This window comes from Sus scrofa, chromosome 2, assembly GCF_054392235.1.
Source record: "Sus scrofa isolate SSC_HxYL_T2T_F1_AM1 chromosome 2, Sscrofa_HxYL_maternal_Yorkshire_Landrace_v2.0, whole genome shotgun sequence".
In the NCBI taxonomy this organism is placed as follows: Eukaryota; Metazoa; Chordata; class Mammalia; order Artiodactyla; family Suidae; genus Sus; species Sus scrofa.
In genome coordinates this window covers 127,958,961-127,979,925 of record NC_139384.1, presented here as the reverse complement: position 1 = coordinate 127,979,925, position 20,965 = coordinate 127,958,961, and the positions used below count along the sequence as shown (strand labels likewise).

The 20,965-nt window shown below is 42.1% G+C and overlaps 1 long non-coding RNA gene across 6 annotated transcripts in view; it reads right to left on the bottom strand.

Moving 5' to 3' along the window:
• LOC100739170 (band 4.1-like protein 4A) overlaps nucleotides 1-20,965 on the bottom strand; it is a 269,965-nt gene that overhangs the window by 30,235 nt on the left and 218,765 nt on the right. For 3 of the 6 annotated variants that reach the window (XR_014838559.1, XR_002342067.2, XR_002342071.2), the window contains 4 exons: nucleotides 19,668-19,751; nucleotides 18,393-18,506; nucleotides 10,566-10,613; nucleotides 9,291-9,368 (listed from right to left, as the gene is read on the bottom strand). This is a non-coding gene — a long non-coding RNA (band 4.1-like protein 4A). The remainder of the gene's footprint in view (nucleotides 1-9,290; nucleotides 9,369-10,565; nucleotides 10,614-18,392; nucleotides 18,507-19,667; nucleotides 19,752-20,965) is intronic. The other 3 variants (XR_014838558.1, XR_002342070.2, XR_014838560.1) reach the window with 3 other exon arrangements.

Below are 20,965 nucleotides of genomic sequence, written 5' to 3'. Positions count from 1 at the left end.
AGTTGGATTCTTTTCCACTGTGCCACAACAGGAACTCCCACATTCATTCTTTTTCAGATTCTTTTCCCATATAGGTTATCACACGGAATACTGAGTAGAGTATTCTGTGCTATACAATAGCACAAGGGTTTCTGTGCTATACAATAAGTCCTTGTTGGTTATTTATTTTATATATAGTAGCCTAGAGTCTTTTGGACTGTAGCTTCCATTCTGAACTAAACTGCTCCATAGTTTATAGACAGGACTACATTTCATAATGTTAAATTTTTTTTAATTTTTTTTTAACAAGTCAGCATTTTAAAAATTTTTTGAGAGGTCAAGCATACTAACAACAGTGAGACCTAAGGCAAACACACTTTTCCAAGAGGGACGTTTTCTAGACATTTCGAAGGAAGCACAATTAGCATATGTTCATTTTCTTCTGTTGTGGAATCTAGTTGGTTATCTTCACACTCAGTTCACTGTGATAACAAAAATTAAAACTCCTGAGACATGAGCACAGAGATTTCATGGATCTTGCTAGTTGTAAGAACTAAACCAGAAACAATTTCAGACTATGGCATGTACCTTTATTTTCCCAATCACAAAGTCTAAAGTGAGGGCAGTGAAACCCTCACTTTAATATCAGTTAAGGAGTTCCCGTCATGGTGCAGTGGAAACGAATGTGACTAGGAACCATGAGGTTGCGGGTTTGAACCCTAGCCTCGCTCAGTGGGTTAAGGATCCGGCCTTGCCTTGAGCTGTGGTGCAGGTCACAGATGTGGTTCGGATCCCGCGTTGCTGTGGCTCTGGCGTAGGCCAGTGGCCACAGCTCTGATTCAACCCCTAGCTTGGGAACCCCCATATGCCTCAGGTGTGGCCCTAAAAAGACAGAAAGACAAAAATAAATAAATAAATAATAATATCGGTTAATATCCTTTGGACTCACGTGTTCCAAAGACAGATGCCCTCTACTGGTGAGATTATTTCATTAATATTCTAACAAGGTGCATTAAAAATGTAACGCTCATTGGAGAGTCACAACAGAAGCCCATTTTCCTGAGTAATGGGTGGTGTCGATGCCTTAGTCTGTAATGAAGTTTGAAATTACACCCTTACAAAAGGCTTCTGGTTAATGGGACCTCATTACAAGAATGAAAGTGTCATTTCTCCCATCACTGAACTGCTCTGGAAAATACAGATGCTACACAGAAAGGAAAAATCCTAGCCCTCAAGGCAAGACTATTGTTAACGCTCAGTCCCTAAGAGGCAGGAGCTAACTATTTTGTTTATGCATGAGTAACTAAAGAAATATTTAAATGTAAAGGACATCTCCTATACTGATTCTGCCTTATAAGTCTTGTTTCTCTCTAGGTGGAGAACACACCAAGTGCTGGTTTTTGCTCCTTTCCTGCTGTATCTTAATTTTAATGTAGGGAATTACATTATGAGGGAATAAAAACACTGTAAGCATTGTATTAATACAAAGTCAAAATGTCTTATATGACAGATGTCATGACAATCTTAAAGTGGAGAAAAAGAATCCTGTTGTAATGTTCTCTGAGGATGTATTCATTTTCAAATGTTACATTTTAGTTGAACCTGAAAAATGCAGTTACTTTCCTTCACCCTTCAATGTAATAACTCTACCTTTGTCATATTTTGTCTATTTCCTCATGTACAATTGAGGAGAGTTAACAGCGGGGCTAAGAAGCCTTACTCTCAGAAGGCTTTTGTTTTGTCATTAATGTATACAGGGAAAGCACTGCTCTAGAATAGAGCATTTTCCAATAACTTTTCAGAATAAGAGAATTCTCATCTATTTCCTCCATGTCTCACCAAACCTCAGCACCCTACTTTGCCAGACTCTGTGCAATTTAGATTTTAACAGCATCTGACACTTAATTAAAGTTTGCAAGAGGTTTTGAAGGTGAAATGCTATATAATCGTTTGATAACAATAATGAAGATAATGGCTGTTCCTAGACTCTTTTTTCCAATCTTCCCAATTATAGTTCTGCCTCCTCTGCAAAATTCGTCACATTATCAAATGAATTCCTACAAAAATCCCTGCAGGTTTTTACTTTGTCCTTTACCTTTACCAGGCCAGTTTTGCTCCTTTACATCAGTTCTCAATTCATTTCTCATTCACCACGTTTAACACGGAACCTGAGAAATCTTACAGAGCAAGTGTACAATAGAACTGCAAGATGACATGAGCAGTAAGTACCCATTGCCTAGTTCTGCCTCTGTCACTACCTGACTCAGAGACCCTGGGCAAAATCCTTCACCTTCTTTGGTAGGTCTGATGCTTCATCTACTACTGAACTGTGCTTTATTTCCAAGCCAGGCATACACTCGGAAACAAACTCTTCAGCTATAGCACAACTTCCCAGAAAATTGCTTCACACGGCCATGCCATCACTAATATTAAAGCTGCAGGTCCCAACTGATTGTGGACTTGTGTTTCTCATCAACTGCTCTCATTTTTGGATCATCCACTATAAACCAATATAAACCAATCTTCATCTTCATTTTTTTTTCAGTAGTTTTTCTTCCCAAGGGAAATTTATGCTAGTTCCAGGCATCTGTCGACATATTCCCCGAAGACCAGCAAGCACAAAATTCATTTGCTTTTCCCACCTTCCCCCAACATCAATAAATTATTCTTATTTGTTCTTCAAGGTGCTTCTATCTTTTCCACTTACTCCTTATGCTCTCCCTGCTACAATGGACTGCTTTTGGTGCAATTTTCCTCCCAGCTCTCCTTCTGTGTTCATAATAGTTCAACCTGCTTGGCTCTCACTTGTTATCTGACAGCACTCCTCAGGGGCTGCAGCGCTGCACCCCACAGTCATCTCTGTCAACTTGGATTAGGCTCTGCAATCTCTACATCACCCACATCCAACATCTAAATCTTAATACGACTTATCAGAGTGGAAATCCGAAACCCGTGCCATCTGTAGCTGGTGAACATCGTTTCCATTGGCTTTGCATGAGCTACCCTCTCCGTTCTGGCAATTTTCACCCTGTTTGCAGCCACTACACTTTCACGGGGACAGGGACAGGGCGGTAGGGAATGCTTGCAGGGCAACAGTTACTTTCAGGCCTTGGAGAAGAAACGCCCCTTGGTTTAAGTGTGCCACCATCTAACACACTTTTTGTTCCCAGGGCAGAGGAACAAAAATGTTTTATCACTCTAACAGCAACAAAACCCTTCCCAAACTGTGATCTACGCCTGGCTCAGACGTAGCGTCCCAATTAGCTGCAGTACCACAGAGGACAGTCTCTGCACCGCCCCCTTCCCCTTTTAAAGAAAAATACCATGAAAGACCTTGTGCATCACTTTTAAAATACTTACAATGATTTAAATCCATTATTGAGATACAGATTCGAAATGACATCTTAAAGGCAGGGAGAAACTCCAACATTCGTGGCAGAACACATTCATGTTAGAAACACTGACTTCTTTGTTGTTAAAGGGATCTGGGCCCTGTTTTACAGCTACAACAGGGACATGAGAGAACACTGGGCGGCACTGAACAGTCTCATTAACGGAATAGAACCTGCCTGTGAGGGGGCACCTTGCACATCTCAAAGTACATCCATTGCCTCTGATCTTCACAAACCTCATGAGGTAGGCAGGGCAGGTATTACTCCACTTTGCATGAGAGAAGACTGAAACTCAGAGGGTGAAGGGGCAGCTCCTAGAAACAGAGATCTTCAAAGCAGGGACAAATCCATCAGGCCCAGTCCCTCATCCTTTGTTCTGCACTCATTTCACCCACACGCCTGCACACATGTCCACACACATCACCTCATATACATAACTCATGTGATTAGAATGCAAACGTCCCAGAATAAAATTTGGGAAAGGTCCAAATGGTCCCCTGTTGCCAATTTATTCTAGTCCTGCTCTTACCCCCCAGCTTCTCTCATTTCTCTGACTCTTTTAATCCTCACCAGACTCAGGAGTCACTTCCACTTTTATACTTATGCAAAAAACGCCAGGCTAGTTCTCTGCCTCACTGCTCCCCACCTCCTCCAAATCTCCCACTTCAAATCCTAAAAGCCTAGCAACACATCAAAGCTAATGACTGAGTAATCCACAGATCCTCCCCGGTGAATTCTCCAAGGAGTGGTGATTTTCATCAACAGTACAAAGGATATTTTGCAGACCAGGTCCTTTGAATGGGAAGGATATTTTATGAAGCTCAAGGTATCGGCAGGGAAAGCTGATTTATGAGAGGCTTCGCTCTGACAAGTCTACTTCTTAGGCAGGTCCGCCTTCAACATACACCGTGGGCAGGCAAGTCCAGAGCGTGGCCCAGGGGCTCAAACCCATAGAGCCAAGCTGACTGACCCTTCTGATCTTAGATACAAGCTTCAAAATTCTAATGAGTGAAAAAACGAAGGCAGTCCAATATTCACATAGATCATTAACTTCACACTGCTTTGAACTTGGTAGGTTCTCAAGCTGATGAATTTAATTGAACCAATTTTGTCAGAAATTGGGATAGCAAAGTAAGTAGTCCTACCAGTGAACTGCGACACCAATTTCATTTCCCAGCATCAGTCTAACTTTCACTATTAAGATCATAATGATCACTTCGTAATGTTTTGGAAGTGAGACACCCCCTTAAGAATCTGCTAAAATGTACAGACCCTATCACCAGAAAATCAGACACTTGGAAACATACAAGACCTTACAGAGAATTTCTTGGTGTTATGATGCCCCTAAAACCTGGCTACGAATCAGAGGCTAAGAATGCTTGGTCTGAAAATGCAGGTGTACAAAGTTAGGGAAAGTGGGAAAATGGAAGACAAAGTTAAAAGAAGGGTAAAAGGCCAGAAGGGGGGTGGAGGAGAGGTGGGGACAGCCAGAGAAGAGGTAGTGACTCCGAAATTAGGTGTCAAAAGGTTCATATCTCTCTCTCCCCACAGTGCTATCATTTCTTAAATTTCCTTCTGTCTTTACAGTAACTCATTCAAGAAAATAGATCAGGTAGTAGACACTTCATTTGAGGGATGAGAAAACTAAAATTTAAATTGGTTAACTGAGTTGCCCAAGGTCAAATAACAGGACACGGCAGAACCAAAACCCCAACCCACACCCTTGGGTTGTTCAGACATCACTGGCTCTTAAAGAGAGACAGAAGTCAGAAAAGACAGGAAAGAAAAAGCGGGAGAGAACTTAAGAAAAGAAAAGGTAACTGGATGACGTGATCTGAGAAAGTAAAAGGGGACAAAGGAAGAGAGATGAAGATGGTGAAAGAGGCTGCGGAGAAAATAGGACTTTATGTCATCTTAGATGTTACAACAAGAAACTGTGCTCCAACTTCTAGCTGGTGATACAAAGGGAAGAAAAAACTATTTTCTCAAACCTCAAAACCTAGAGACCTGGAGTACACATATTATGAAAACTTCTTTTTAAAGTCCCCGTTGTGGGGAGTTCCCGTCGTGGCGCAGTGGTTAACGAATCTGACTAGGAACCATGAGGTTGTGGGTTTGATCCCTGCCCTTGCTCAGTGGGTTAATGATCCGGCGTTGCTGTGAGCTTGGTGTAGGTTGCAGATGCAGCTCAGATCCCATGTTGCTGTGGCTCTGGTGTAGGCTGGCGGCTAGGGCTCCGCTTAGACCCCTAGCCTGGGAACCTCCCATATGCCATGGGAGCGGCCCAAGAAACGGCAAAAAAGACAAAAAAAAAAAAAAAAAGTAAAAATAAAATAATGTCCCCATTGTGGCTCAGTGGTAATGAACCCATGAGGACTAGGGTTTGATGCCTGGCCTCGCTCAGTGGGTTAAGGATCCTCCTGTGCTGCCATGAACTGTGATGTAGGTTGCAGGCATGGCTGGGTTCCGGCGTGGCTGTGTGGCTGTAGTGCAGGCCAGCAGCTGCAGGTGCAATTCCACCCTTAGCTTGGGAACTTCCATATGCCATGAGGGCAGCCCAAAAAAGCAAAAAAAAAAAAAAAAAAAAAAGAAGAAGAAGAAGAAAGAAACAAAGAAAACAATTTGTTTAGAAATTCCCTAAACAAAGGAGGCTGAAGCCTCTGGTGTTGTCAGAAACTTCTGTGGAATGAAACCCTGCAGGTAAAGCACAGGCCCCACTCACCTGGCCTCATTAGTTCTAGGCCCAAAGCTATTGGAGGGGGTGCTTATCAACAGTTGTATTTCTCTACAGTTGTATCTAAACAACAATCCTTGTGTTTAATATTAGTCTTCCAGAATTGGTGTGGATTACAATTTTTTTTGTGGGGGGGGGGAGGCAGTTATGATTTTTTTCTTCAAGCTTGTTAAAAGCCACAACTACTGCTTTGGATAAAGGTGTTTGGTAAACACTATCTAATTAAGTTTTGTTTGTCCTCACACACAATGAGAAAGATTTAAATTTTTATCCATGGAAACAGCCAAGCAGCTTAAATTCCAACAGGTAGACACTGTGAAAGAACAATATTTACACAGATACACAGAGTGGTCCCAAACCTAACAGAAGAGACTTACGTAGGTTAAACAAATAAACAAGAACAACAAAAACCACCACCACCACCACCACTACCAAAGAGCAGCAAGAAGAAGTGGCATAGGGAACAACATCCCAAAGACCACAGAGTCTCCAGAAAGTGAACCACTGGACTCTATCCAGAGTTTCACTGCACACATCATGGGCTTCAAAACAGTATTTGAAAAGCAAATGTGCCAGTCGCTGTCCCTCTGCCCCAGGCTACAGTTCCCCCAGGGAGACAGGAAAGCGGGATGCATCAGGTACAGGCTCTGGTTTCCAAAGTGAGGAGGTGTCCTGGGCTGAATATAGAGACCTTGCTGGCAGGAAGGAGAACATCAGTACATTCAAGGTTCATTCTGGCCCTTCTAGGGTTCCCAGAGTCCTTCAACAAAAGCACAAAGGAAGCTGCTGAGAGCAGGGCTCTCACAGGCCAACCAAGATAAGGAAGGACACGTGAGCTTGATGAGATTCATCCTCGGCCCCCTACAAAGAGTCTTCTGTACAAGGAGGAAGTCAGATGCCATGAGACAACCCTTCATTACAGACACAAGACATCTTGAGACCATTAGCAAGGCCGCAGTATAAATATTCAGACCCATGGGTCCTGAGGTGGAGTGAGTGGGTTCTGGCAAATTTTTAAAAGCTGACACTGATAATGGGATGGCGGGGTTGTCGGCAGCATTGCTTAAGAGGTACATGGCACCCAGGGGTGGTGTCACATGTTGCCCTATCTTTCTCTGCACCCTGTACTTATATTAGGATTTTCAGGGGTGGAGCCTGGCACTGGAAGACATATTTCCTCCTCTGCCCACGAAGCGCTAGACTCTAGACCTCACAAAGTACATTAGCATGTAAATATTCAGAACTACTGTCCTCCTAAAATACACTACTTATACAATCCAAAGAGAACCAGTCTCAAAAATTGTTCATGGAATTGGGGCAGGAGGGACTCCTGAGGGAGAAAGCCCACAAGGAATTCTGGAGTTGGTGCCACTAGATCAGTAATGAGATACTAAAGAATCTGCTGGCAGACTTTAAATAGTGTTTCATTTTAACAGCAAATGTCACCATGAGCACGCTGGGCCTTAAAAGATACTGTTTTGAAATAGGCTACCTTGTGAGAAGCTGAGAATAGAGCATTTCTGAGCACAACTTAGAACACACCAAGCAAAACAGAAATATGTTTGTTAAGATACTGGCTTGATCAGTAAGTACAAAAGTGGGGGTTGGTTGGTTGTTTTGCTTTGTTTTGTGTTGTTTGTGCAGAAATATTGAATCTTAGAGCAGGAAGAGGGTACCCCTGGGGCACTACCCTCCATACTTCAGTTTTCACAGATGAAGAAACTGAAATCATTTCCTTGAGAAAGGTGTCCTAACACACTGAGATCTCACCTCCATCTACCATGATGCTAACCCCTAAGAAAGCACCACAAAAAAGCTTTCCTAAGAAAATGGTCCACTCTTACCATGCTGTCTGGGCTGTTATGACACAGGCTTTGTACATAGAGAGGGAGGCTGATTCAGTGCGTGCCAGGCTCTGAGCACTAAAGATGGACCTTGGAGATTATCATGTCCAGCTTCCTCATTTTACAGAGGAGAAAAAGATGACCCAGAAAAATACAGCAGCCAAACCGGAGTCCAGACCAGGTGAGAATGCATTTCCCAGCCATGGTACTCCTGACATTTTTTGGACCAGATATTTCTTTGCTGTGGAGGATAGTTCTGTGGACTGCAGGAGGTTTAGCAGCATGCCAAGCCAGTCACAACCCCACCTGCAACCCAAAACTGCGATAACCAAAAGTATTCCCAAACACTGAGTCCTCAGGGACAGAAGGAAGGCAAAACTGTTCCCACTGAGCACCAGAGAGGTAGAAACTGGCATAACCAGTCACCAAGTCCTTCTCTTTCCCAATCTATTACTCTTTCACCATGTGATAACTTGTTTTCACATAAATACTTCAGAACTAGAAAGAAGTGATTAATGCATTAAGTCATCACCAATACAGATTAATGTCAAATGATGTTATTAATAAGCTTTGAAGAATAAGCCTTAAAGATATGAACTAACTGCATTTACCACCTAGCTGTGTGTGCCTGGCACAAGCACAAACACACATGTGCATGTACATGTACATAAGGCTCCAACTACACAACTATGAGGGTCTCGTTAATTGGCTGGGCAAAGGAGAGTGATGTCATATTAAAAAATACTTCCAGGAGAAATCCCTCTACAAATGGTAAAATATCTTATAACCCTTAGACAAATTCATACATGTTGTACCTAAATTATACAGATCATCTTCTTTTTTTTTTTATTAAACAAGACAGGAAAACTCACTGTCAAATTATTTAATCATCTTGTTACAAAGATAAACTCAGTTCAAAGAGCTGAGGTTCCCTAAAACAGAGTGTTAAAACCCAGGCAGGGGGGTTCCTGTCATCTCAGTGGGTTAAGAACATGACTAGTATCCATAAGGATGCGGGTTTGATCCCTGGTCACACTCGGTGGGTTAAGCATGTGCTGCTGCCATGAGCTGTGGTATAGGTTGCAGATGTGGCTTGGCTCTTGCACTGCTGTGGCTGTGGTGTAGGCTAAAAGCTGCATCTCTGATTTGACCCCTAGCCTGGGAGTTTCCATATGCCGCCTGTATGGCCCTAAAAAGACAAAAACAAACAAAAAACAACAACAGCAAAAACGAGGCAGATTCCTTCTTAAACACAGATGAGAAAAATCAGGTGAAAAAAATTCATAGGATACGCAGCTTCTGCTTTCAGAGTTCCAGTTAACTACAATATTCCAATATTACCTGTTTCTCTTTTTTCGGTGTTCTCTATTAGAATTTTCTGATTCACTGCCACTGCTTGTGTTACATCGTGAGCGTGACCTGAAAACAAAACAAGAAAAAAAATCCACATTAATGACAAATGAAAAATTTCAGAAAGGTTCACGTTCATTCTTTGAAATTAATTTTGCACTAAAATTATGAATCCAAATAAGCAGTTCTCTTAGGCCTCTCCCAGGCAGCATTTCTCAGTTCAGCCAGGCATCTGAATGTCTACAGAAATGTGAAAGCAGATTAAAGCAGGTATCACCGTGCTCCCAGCAAGGACCACAAAATCAAGTACTTCCAGTAGAACTCTGATGTGGAAAAGCCAAAAGCCCTTGGAGGTGGGGGATGGGGGGACTAAATATGGACACAAAGTCCTGTCAAACCCCTACCTCCATGGAGACAGGTAGAGTTTATTTCCCCTCCTCTTGCATTTGTGCTGGCCTTGCAACTGATTTTTACCAACAGAAAGAGGTAGAAGGAATACTGTGCCAGTTCTAGGACTCCCTCCTAACAAGGCTGGTAGCTTCTGCTTCCTCCCGGCCACCCAGATTAGTCTGCAGCAGAGACCACGGAAAGAGGCCTCCAGCCATTGTGCCAGAGATGAGCTAGACTAGCTAACAAATTGCCTGTTCAATCAACAGAATTATACACTATATATTTGGTGGTTGTTGCATGAAACCACCAAGTGTTGGGTGGTTTTAATGTAGCAAGAGATAACTGAGACAGCTCCTCTAAAACACAAAGCCACAGATTAAAAAAAAAAAAGAAAGAAAAACTCCTGAGGATATTACTGAATGGATGAGTTAGAACCAGCTGAGGTCAAAACTGCTATCTGAAAAATCTTTTAAAATTATAATACTCTTTTTTTTTTGTCTTTTCACCTTTTCTAGGGCCGCTCCTGTGGCATATGGAGGTTCCCAGGCTAGGGGTCTAATCGGAGCTGTAGCTGCCGGCCTACGCCAGAGCCACAGCAACGTGCAATCCGAGCTGTGTCTGCGACCTACACCACAGCTCATGGCAATGCTGGATCTTTAACCCACAGAGCAAGGCCAGGGACTGAACCCACAACCTCATGGTTCCTAGTCAGATTCGTTAACCACCGTGCCATAACAGGAACTCCAAAATTATAATACTCTTAAAGCAGCCACCAATAAAACAAAAAATTTTCCCTACCTTTCCTCAAGTCTAAGCTGTACTAATAAGCCTTCCTCCCTCTCCCTCGGCCCTCCTTTCATTTTGGTTCTTTTTTACCTCCTCCTTTGCTTTAGATCAGAGTCTTCACCACTGTTATGGGCTTTCCTATGGAAAACAAATAAATGAAGACATTAAGGAGAATATAAAATCATCAGCTGGCTAAGGACAGCACACCGAAATGTTTCACTTCGGTAAATGTATATCTCTACGTAGTCATCCATTCACCTAAGTTTTAGTTGCACATACACGCCCAGCCCAACAACAGAAACATAATACCAACTGGCCTCCCAAAGTCAGCAATCCAGCAGAGCCCACCAACAGTCCATAAATAACAATGCACACGTTCTACTCATCCTGTGACGGGGTTCATCTGTAGTTCCTAGGTCTGCAACTGAAACTGTGGGCTTAACCTGATGAAGCCTACCAACCCTAACCTGCCTTGCTTGTTTTCAGTTGATTTTAAACCAAACACCTACTGGAGTTCCCATTGTGGTGCAGTGGAAACAAATCTGACCAGTATCCATGAAGGTGTGGGTTCCATCCCTGGCCTCGCTCAGTGGGTGAAGGACCTGGCACTGCCGTGAGCTGTGGTGTAGGTCTCAGACGCTGCTCAGATCTGGCGTGGCTGTGGCTGTGGTGTAGGCTGGCAGCTGTAGCTTCGATTCAACCCCTAGCCTGGGAACTTCCATATGCCATGGGTGTGGCCCTCAAAAGCAAAAAATAAATAAAATAAAATAAACACCCTTATACATAACAACTCTAATGTATGGGTCACTATAGTAACCACTGTTTAAGTGGTTTTTCAAGTATTTGGAGTTAGTTCTTGTTCAGTTCAGATCTACTGAGACTACTGACCATTCAACTGGGCCTGTGCGAGTGTCTGATGGATGACCTTTTGACGTCAGAGAGCCAAAACTCCACCCCCAGAACCTGATAACCACTGTTTTCTGAACATGCCTCCTCTGAAGAGCCAAGAAGCTCAACCATGCTTGCATAGGCCACTGATTAGCTCACTTTTATTACCTCCAATCACCTTTCTCCACGGCTGACTACCCTATCTCTTTATGAGATAAATGTCCCTACACCCTCTCCTCAGAGAGGCAGATGTGAAGTTTGTTCTCCATGACCCTGCTTGGCTGTCTTTCATGAATGAATGCTGTCTCTGTTGGAAACCTTGGTGCCTCAGTGTTTGGTTTGCTCCAAGTTGGGTAAACGACCTGATTAGGTAATACACCCCACCCATCCAAGTTCTGCCAGAATCTGACTTTAGCTCTCACCTGAATGTCTTTTCCAGGCCTCCATGTCCTTTGCTACCATCTCTAATGACCTCTTCACTGCAGCTCAGCAACCCACATCATGGTCACACTTGAGACTCCATCATCTGTAACCACCGCCGGACACTTTGCTCGCTAACCACAATCTCCTCTCTTTCCTGAATACCACTGTCTACTTACCTTCAATCAGGTTCAATGGGGTACCCTGGTTAAATATGTGGGCTCTGTAGCCCTGAATGTGAATCCCATCTCATCTGGTGATAAGCTGTGTGATTGAAACAAATTACTTCTCTACTGAGCCTCAGTTTTTTGTTTTGGTTTTTGGTTTTTCAGTGTCATACCTGCAGCATATGGAAGTTCCCAGGCTAGGGGTCAAATCGGAGATACAGCTGCCAGTCTAAACACAGTTACAGCAACATAGGATCCCAGCTGCATCTGCAACCTATACCACAGCTCTTGGACAATGCCGGATACTTAACCCACTGAGCGAGGCTAGGGATTGAAACCACGTCTCATGGATACCAGTCGGGATCATCAACCACTGAGCCATGATGGGAACTCTGAACCTCAGTTTTAATAGTACTTCCCACACAGTGTTGTTATGAGGATAAAATGAATTAAGCCATTTAAAATGCACAAGAGTGGGACCTAGTCCACTGTAATCACTCCTTAAATGTGAATTGTTACCATTACTGCTTATTCGATGACTTCCATTCTACCTTTCTTTGACCTCAGAACTGTCTACTGACCTTGCAACTTTCTATCAGCTCCACACTCTTTCTTCATTCCTTCCCTGACTCAGATTCCCATCATCTCAATAACATGCATGCCTGTACTCAAAACTTTCCCCAGCTGTTTTTTTTGTTCAGTCTTTTTGCCAAAACCCAAGCATGGGTGAATTCAACTATCCAGGTTCTCTGGGCCAGTCCTCAAAAGCTGGCTGAGCAGTGCCGGATGAAGTTAGAAACACTACGAATTCACGTTCATAACCTGAAGTGGATCTACAACACAGCCTAGCCACTCTATCATGCTTCTCTGATCTAAGTGCTCTCATTTTCTGTAAAGCAGTTTCAAAACTGTTCATCTTGCAACCCTTTGACCCACTGTACTACCGCTTCAGCAGATGACTTTGTGTTCTCCTTCCAAAGGGAAAAGTAGCCATCAGATGGCAATCTTTCCTTTTCCTGTTACCAAAAATAGAACTTAAAAACATCTCCCTCTTATTTACGGGACTGTCCTTATAATTAAGGTCATTCTCTTCACCTGTGTTCTGCGGGTCCCCCCACCTCTTATTTACTCAACAACTGTCATTAAATATCCTCCTCTCTCTCTCATATTCAATTTGTCATTATGATAAATTCTTTTACCACACCCCCCATGATTTTCTGAGCAGTCTCTCCTCTCCTTAAAAGCCACATTTCTTGAGATAGGAACCTACGCCCTTAGTCTCCCTTTCCTTACCTTTTGTTTTATGTGCCTTTGCACTGCAGTCGGGACAGACATAGCTCTTTAATGCCATCATTATGACTTTCGTTCTTCTGTTTTCCCAACAGAGTTGTATCAAATAACATGATATTGCTATGTATCTGTCCTTAGACCAACTGTTTGTGTAGTATAACCACAAGTGTATACCCATTGTTCACAGGTGATCTAAATAGTATTTCAGGAACACAATTCCATTCTTCTATAGGTTTAACTTTTTCTGATGACAACTGCCTACTTTTCTCTATACCTATCAGCTGCTTAGTTTTCCCTGTGATTGTCACAAATCCTTCATCCAAACTGAGAATGCTGCAAAACTCCTCCCTAGATGGACGAATCCTCAGATAATCTGCTAGTTCCATATATCCCTCCTGGAGCCCTATGCCCCCCACTGCTTACGTCTGGACAGTCTGCTGTCAATTACTGCTGCACAAATGTCACTTGGATTAACTCCCTTCACATGAGAATCCCTTTTGCTTCTTTGTATGATGGATCCCATATTTCTAAGTCTCATGGCCTCATGCCTTGGTTTTGGTGGAACTTCCCATTGTTGACAGAGTAAACTTTCATGATGTGTACTATTTCTTTTTTCTTTTCTTTTCTTTTCTTTTTTTGAAGCTGGAATTTTAAAAAATGTCTTTATTCTACACATATAACTACACTTTAACAGGGCACAGAATCTGAAATTAGAGATCATCTTCCTCTTTTTTTTTTTTTTCTTTTTAGGGCTGTGGCATATGGAAGTTCCCAGGCTAGGGGTCGAATCAGAGCTGCACCTGCTGGCCTTTGCCACAGCAACTCGGGATCCAAGCCACATCTGAGACCTACACCACAGCTCACAGCAACACCAGATCCTTAACCCACTGAATGAGGCCAGGGATTGATCCTGCATCCTCATGGATACTAGTTGGGTTTGTTTTCTCTGAGCCACAATGGGAATTCCCCTAATCGTCTTCTGCTTTTGCTGTTAAACAGCCTAATAACATGATTCTGACTTGTTACCATTTGTGCATGGACTTTTTTTTCTCTTTCACATTTTCCTCCCCAACTCCAGGTTTTCAAAATTCTCTCGATCTAAAATGTTCTGAAATTTAATGATCTTGGTATGGATCTAATTTTTCAACCTGTTTTACCAAATGCTTATTAGGTCCTATCTACTATAAAGTTAAATCATTCCATTCTGGGATATTTTCTTGTACTATTCCTTTAACAGTTTCCTCTCCTTCAATTTTTGGGTCTTTCCCATTAGAAATTTCATTAGTCAAATGTTTGATAACAAGGTTTGATCATGTTTAATTCTTATTTCCATGTATTTGTTTTGTTTTGGTTCTACTTTGGGGAAGATTTCCTTAACTTTATCTTCCAAATCTTCTATTTATTTAAAATTATACCCCATGAGGAGTTCCCGTTGTGGTGCAGTGGTTAACAAATCCAAATGGGAGCCATGAGGTTTCGGGTTCGATCCCTGGCCTTGCTCAGTGGGTTGAGGATCCGGCACTGCCGTGAGCTGTGGTGTACGTGGCAGACGCAGCTCGGATCCTGCATTGCTGTGGCTGTGGCACAGGCCAGTGGCTACAGCCTCCGACTGAACCCCTAGCCTGGGAACCTCCATATGCCGCGGGAGCGGCCCTAGAAAAGGCAAAAAGACAAAAAAATAAATAGATAAATAAAAATTAAAAAAATAAAATTATACCCCATGAATTTAAAATCTAAGGCCTCTTACTCTTTATTTTCAATATCCAAGTTTTTACTTTCCTAAAGATTCTTATATTGTCTCTGTTTTCTGTGAGTTCCCACTCAGACACTCCTAATTATTTGGTTTAGTCCTATGGAGGTTCCCAGGATAGGGGTCGAATTGTAGTTACAGCTGCCAGCCTACACCACAGCCACAGCAACATGGGATCTGAGCCACATGTGCAACCTACACCACAGCTCATTACAACGCTGGATCCTTTAACCCACTGAGAGAGGCCAGGGATCGAAAACACAACCTCATGGTTCCCAGTTAGATTTGTTTCTGCTGCGCCACAACGGGAATTCCTGGTTCAGTCATTTTTGGTTTGTAAAATTCTGGCAGAGTTTTATCACCCAAAAGGTTAATGACCAGTGTTCCAGACTTGACCAGAATTTGATAGATTCATCTATCTAATGACAAACAACTGGCAAAATAGGAGATTTTGTTATGGCCATGCATTGCAAAATAGAATTTCTTATTATTCTACTTATTATATTTAAGTCCTAGAGATTCTTCCATGCTGATGATAAATCTCGGTTTTAAATGTCACAGTTGATCCAGCTATGCAGGCATTTGTGCCCAGGGACAAGACAAATATGTGTGAAGATAAAACAAGATTGAGAAGGACAGGGACAATTACAGGGCATTTAGAGTGGAAAGAAACAAAGAATGAGCTCCAGCTCTTTATGCCAACACACAGCAATGTCTCGTCTCCTCAGAACACATATCCCCAATAAGAGACCTTTCAAGTACCAGAGAGAACTAGACAGAAGGTCCTGGTGCTCAGACAAAAAGATTCTCTTTCTTATAAAATCAAAATAGTGTTTCCCCTGGATGGTGCCAATGAAAGGAGCCTGTATTCACTTACCACAATTACTTCTCTGTATTTCACAGGAAGCCAGCAAAAAAAAAAGTATCTCAATATAAAAGTCAATAAGTCTGGGTTGGGAAAATGTGTGCCTCCAACTATTTCAAGGAGTGAGTTTGGAAAATCTTAATGTAAATTTTGAAAAATAATGTAAAAACTTTATAATTCCTTTCCAAATACATTAAAATAAAAATGATCATCTACTCATTATTATTTTATTTAGGGAAGAATTCAGGATGAAAAACTTTACAAACTTATCTATTTAACAATAATCACACCATGCCAAATTCTTAATCTATTTAGTGATTCCCACTACCCACACCCCCTCAACACACATATACCCACAAATGCACTTTAAAGTGTTTCCCAGGTGATGTGGCCTTGGTTTTAAGTGTTGCTCAGGTTGAACCAATTGCTGGTAGGAAAGGAGGGCAGAAAATCTATTTTCCTGCCTTATTTAAATGATGACTCATTATCCCTTCCTTTTTTAGATGTATAGACGTAGATCCAAATTCCAGATGTGTCAGGAGGAACAGTTACCCTTTTCTCCCCAAGCCTCAGTTTTCTCATCTGTAAAAGTGAGATAACAATCCTGGGCCAACTATTTTCCATTGGTCCTTAGCCCCAGCCATACCCATCTATCATCTCCCCTGTACTGCCTAGACTAGAAGCCTGAAAATTACATTTTCCTGGATTCTTCTGCCAGTTAGGCACTCAGATGAGACTTGAAGGCATGAGAAAAGGGGAAGTGATTTTTGTTTCTGGCAGCATGTGTGGCAACCACAGTTGCACACCTTTTTTTTTTTTTTTTTTTAAGTGAGGGTTCCACAGCACTAGCTATGGCAGTAGTACTTTGAGCAGGGCAGCAAGAGTCATTCTTAGGAGTACCCATAGAAGCTCAGCAGTAACAAACCTGACTAGTATCCATGAGGATGACAGTCCAATCCCTGGCTTCACTCAGTGGGTTAAGGATCTGGTGTTGCCATGAGCTGTGGTGTAGGTTGCAGATACAGCTCAGATCTGGCATTGCTGTGGCTGTGGCTGTGGCTGGCAGCTGCAGCTCTGATTTGATCCCTAGTCTGGGAACTTCCATATGCCTAAAAAGACCAAAAAAAAAAAAAAAAAAAAAGGGGGGGTGGGGGAGTGGTGGTGCCCATGGCCACATCAGCAGTGAGCATAGGCCCACTGGGCCAGCTCAGAGAAGCCCTGGCCAGCTCTCTGGGTAATGCCCACATCTCTGCTCTCTCTCTCCTGCAGCCCAGGGTGGACCAGCAGCCAGATCACAGCCTCTGCCTTTCTTCCTTCAGTCCTGCTCACACTTGTGCACCAAGCTCTGTAATAATCCCTGTTGCTGGAAAAGCCTGGTGACTGAATGATACATATGCCGATTTCCACAGGGTTATCAACAGGATCAAAGGAGATAATACATAGCAGGTAATTTGCTCAGTACTTGGAACATGGTAAATGCCAACTTTTTTCCATTATTCTATCTAATCACTGTTGGTCACAATCTGGCTCCCCATTCGCAGTTCTGTTAGGTGAAGGTAATGACATTTCCTTTCTTAACCATCAAAGGATTTCAGTGGAGTTGGACCTGGCTGGAGACAGCTGGGGATCAAGACTTAGGGAAACCAGCAGAAGTAGAAGGAAGCAAATAGGGATGGACCAGCAATTGTGTGCAAACAAGGGTAGAGAAAAGAGACGGACTTCTGCTTTCGAAATCCACGTGTATATCAAAGGAATTTGATGGTTATCTGAAAACATGATCTGAACTTCTCATAATTATAAGTTACCTATAAAATACTACTTATGTCGGCACCCAAAGTAAAAGACAGTCCCCATGTAGAAATTAAATGAATTTCACTGGTAAGTTATTTCAAGGTCTTCCTCTCTTGATCCTGTCATACTGCCCAGCCTGCTTTGCAGACAGAGCCCAAAACTGCTGGAATTTTTAAAAAATTAGATACACACACACACACAAATATAATCACACAAACAAGTGACCTGCTGGAAATGTAACAGGATTAATGTTCTCTTTTCTTTGAAAGGGATTTTACTCAAGTTTAAACAACAGCAGTCTTGAGAGTAAAGCATCCAGCCTCAGCTAAGAGATTTATCTCTATACATAAAATTATCTTCTCAGGTTAAAACATTTAGAGCTCTGATATATTAATATATAATCACTGATGATTCATATATATAATCACATTACATACACTATACATTATACATACTGTGTAATATATCCTTAAAATATATTGTATACATTTTTAGACATGTAGTCTTCATTGTAATACAGAAAGCAAGCTCCTGTTAATATTTTATGAAACTATTCTCTGAAACCCTGGCTGTTTGAGAGAAATGCTTCAGGATCCCTAGCTTATTTTATCTCACAAAGCAAAACATAAGGCCTCCGTTATTGTGAGGAAACAAACAGTTATATGATGAGAATAACCTGTGATAAAGACGTGCCCAGGATCCAGAGCTTCTGCTGAAGATTAAAAAGTGAGGGCTGGTCAGCTTACCTCCTCCTCGTGGGCTGCACAGAGTCATTGTCGCTCCCACAGGAAGGGTTCCGACGGCGTGCATAGGGGAACTTGGGTGACTTTGTGCGGTCATGGGGAGAGTTGTAGAGTCCGCTAGAGTGGAAGAGGAATGGTCACGGTTACCCACAGAGGGACTGGAGGAGCAACACCCTAACCTGGATCCAGGGAAGTAGACAGAATTGCACATCTGCTACTTTTGGGGGAATAATGGATCGTGGGCACATGGCTCTCTTTTCTGATAAGATTTAAGGAAAGGAAAGGGAGGGAAGATCTGGTAAAGCAAACCATCAAGGTCTTTATTTTGTAGGAATGGGTTTGTCTCACTGGCCTTCAGCAGTAACAAATGAACATACACAAATGATGCCAATAATAACAATTTGCTTTTATGACGAACCAGCCACCTGCCAGGTGCTGACTGGGCTGAGGCCTTCATACTCAATCTCAGCTTATGTTCATATCAACCCTAACCCACACAGTGTAACTCTTGGGCCCATTTAAAATAAAAGAAAACAGAAATACTTCGTGTTTAATTAAGTGGCCAAGTTAAATTAGCTAGGAAAGAGGTAAAGCTAGAATCTGAACCACTGGATGGTCAAACCTGGAACCACCATAATTAAACAGCAATGAGTTATTATTATTTTTTTGGCCGTGTCCACATGCAGACATTCTCAGTCCAGAGGTCAAACCCGTGTCACAGCTCCTTAACCCACTGAGCCACCAGGGAACTCCCAGCAGTATGTTATGCAGCAAGTCTGTCCCTGGTTATGGCAGTTGTGAACAAAAGAAACTAAACGCTATTTCCTGACCAAGTATCATCTTTTTCCCTAAGAATATAAGTATTCCCCAAGAATATCTATATTTCTAGGAACAGAGGTCTTCTGTCACTATTCACCAGCTATAGTCTCAAGTTTGTACAAGAACTATGCAACTGGGAAAATCATCATTAGTACACTATTCAGCATTTTTAGAAATATATTCTCTTACTCTACACCATCCTAACGACCTTTTGAGCAGTTTCTCAATATATATACAAGTGTTCCTTGCTGTCCTTCCAGGACAGAAAGTTTCACGTTAGGACATATCCTGTTGATTTCTACCTCAGAAGTTCTCAGTCACGCTGATTTAGGAATCCGCCTGCCTTGTCCACAGTTAGTCCTCACCAGCCACAAAGCAGTTGGATTCCTTTGTTTAATGAGCTGAACTGCTAACCCCTTTTATACTGTTCTCCTTTATACAAACAATGGTTCTTTTTACCTCTGGGGGCCATTTTCTTCCCACGGAGCATGAGATTTGCTTCTCTGAGTATCTGGGCTGTTTTCATTCTTTGCTTTCTTAAAGCTTGATTAAAAAAAAAAAAAAGTAAGGAAAACTAAATAGAAAATAAAAAGAAGTTAATTTACCTATTTCTCTTTTCAGTAAAATGACTTCACAAATGTTTTAAAATGTGTGTGTTTATTTATGCCTGTGACTCAGTCCAGAAAGTACATAAAGTGGCTACCTAAAAAAAATATACATGCTTCCAGTAGTACTTTGGGGAGGGGGTCTCTTTTCCCCTTCTTTCTTTCTAGTTTTATTACTTTCAGTCAACCAAAGCCAGATCATCAATAGTTCAGAAACTTTCTGCAGAGTCCACCTGCAGGACAGGAAAAAAGGGTAACCCACATGCTAGCCAAGAAAAGGAAGCTGATGAGAAAGGAAAGGTGGGGTATCAGGGTTCATGGGGCTGGCTCCCTCTTTTGAGCAGTAGCTGGCTTTGGACATGGGTCTGAATCTGGGCAGACTGGTCAGCTCTGGGCAGGTTCAGGCTACCCAACCTGACCTTCCCCACCCCCGGCTTCCGCCATATCTTGGCTTCATCCTCCCAAATCAGAATGACTTTCAAATGCTATTTCCTGACTGAGTATCCTCTTTCTTCCCTAAGAATGTAAATATAACTGAGTTGTTATTCAACCCCCCTAAATTGTTTTAGAAGCACATGAGAGACACGAGGAAGAGACTCATCAGAAGCCTTCCAACACCAGGGAGGAGGAGGGGAGGAGTGTCACCTCTCGCTTCCCTGGCAATCTCCACTTCAGGGAAAGATAGAGCTACTTAACTCCTAAGCCACTTTGAACCCTGGATTTTTTATGAATCCTCTATAGAACTGCCCTGGAATATGATCATAGCAGAGTTCTTTTTAAGAGCCATCAAAGAGGAGAAAGAAAATGACAAGGCCACTTCAAAAAATGAAAATAAACTTGTACCCTGGCATGCTACATTCCTATAGCAGTAAATACAATGTAAGGCTGAAAAATCAGGTATTTGACAAGGGCATTAGTAGATGGTAGGTTTTATTCACATATGAGCAATGTGCTATTCTTATAACAGTTAAAAATATTTGCAAGATTGAATTTCCAAAGCAAAAGCTTACTCTTGGAATGAAGAATACTAATATGGTAGATATTTAATACAACAGGAGAAAGTTTGTATGTGTTTAATAAATCAGAAAGAAAAAGCGAAAAGAGAAAAGGGAGATTGAGAAATGCAATAGGGAAATGAAGGGGAATTGGGAG